This window comes from Arachis stenosperma, chromosome 9 (genome assembly GCF_014773155.1).
Source record: "Arachis stenosperma cultivar V10309 chromosome 9, arast.V10309.gnm1.PFL2, whole genome shotgun sequence".
Classification (NCBI taxonomy): Eukaryota; Viridiplantae; Streptophyta; class Magnoliopsida; order Fabales; family Fabaceae; genus Arachis; species Arachis stenosperma.
Genome location: NC_080385.1, coordinates 138,418,630 through 138,419,388, shown reverse-complemented (window position 1 = coordinate 138,419,388; position 759 = coordinate 138,418,630). Strand labels below are relative to the sequence as shown.

At 41.9% G+C, this 759-nt stretch overlaps 1 non-coding gene across 1 annotated transcript; it reads right to left on the bottom strand.

The window, feature by feature from the left end:
* Positions 1–400: 400 nt before the first annotated feature.
* LOC130953571 (small nucleolar RNA R71) lies at positions 401–508 on the bottom strand. The gene has a single exon (XR_009075741.1). It is a non-coding gene; the product is annotated as a small nucleolar RNA R71 (small nucleolar RNA).
* Between the last annotated feature and the right edge of the window lie 251 nt (positions 509–759).

Here is a 759-nt window from a genome sequence, read left to right as displayed (position 1 = left end):
AGCCGAAAACAACAACAATGCCAACAATGCAAGGAAGGTGCTTGGTGACTTTACTGCACCTACTCCTGATTTCTATGGGAGAAGCATCTCAATCCCTGCCATTGGAGCAAACAACTTTGAGCTTAAGCCTCAATTAGTTTCTCTAATGCAACAGAATTGCAAGTTTCATGGACTTCCAATGGAAGATCCTCATCAGTTTTTAGCTGAGTTCTTGCAAATCTGTGACACAGTCAAGACTAATGGGGTTAACCCTGAGGTCTATAGACTGATGCTATTCCCTTTTGCTGTGAGAGACAGAGCTAGAATATGGTTGGACTCTCAACCTAAAGAAAGCCTGGACTCTTGGGAAAAGCTAGTCAATGCCTTCTTGGCAAAGTTCTTTCCTCCACAAAGATGGAGTAAGCTTAGAGTGGAAGTCCAAACCTTTAGACAAAAGGATGGAGAATCCCTCTATGAAGCTTGGGAAAGATACAAACAATTAATCAGGAGATGTCCTTCAGACATGCTTTCTGAATGGAGCATCATAGGTATTTTCTATGATGGTCTCTCTGAACTATCCAAGATGTCTTTGGATAGCTCTGCAGGAGGATCTCTTCATTTGAAGAAGACGCCTGCAGAAGCTCAAGAACTGATTGAAATGGTTGCAAATAACCAATTCATGTACACTTCTGAGAGGAATCCTGTGAACAATGGGACTGGTCAGAAGAAAGGAGTTCTTGAGATTGATGCTCTGAATGCCATATTGGCTCAGAACAAAAT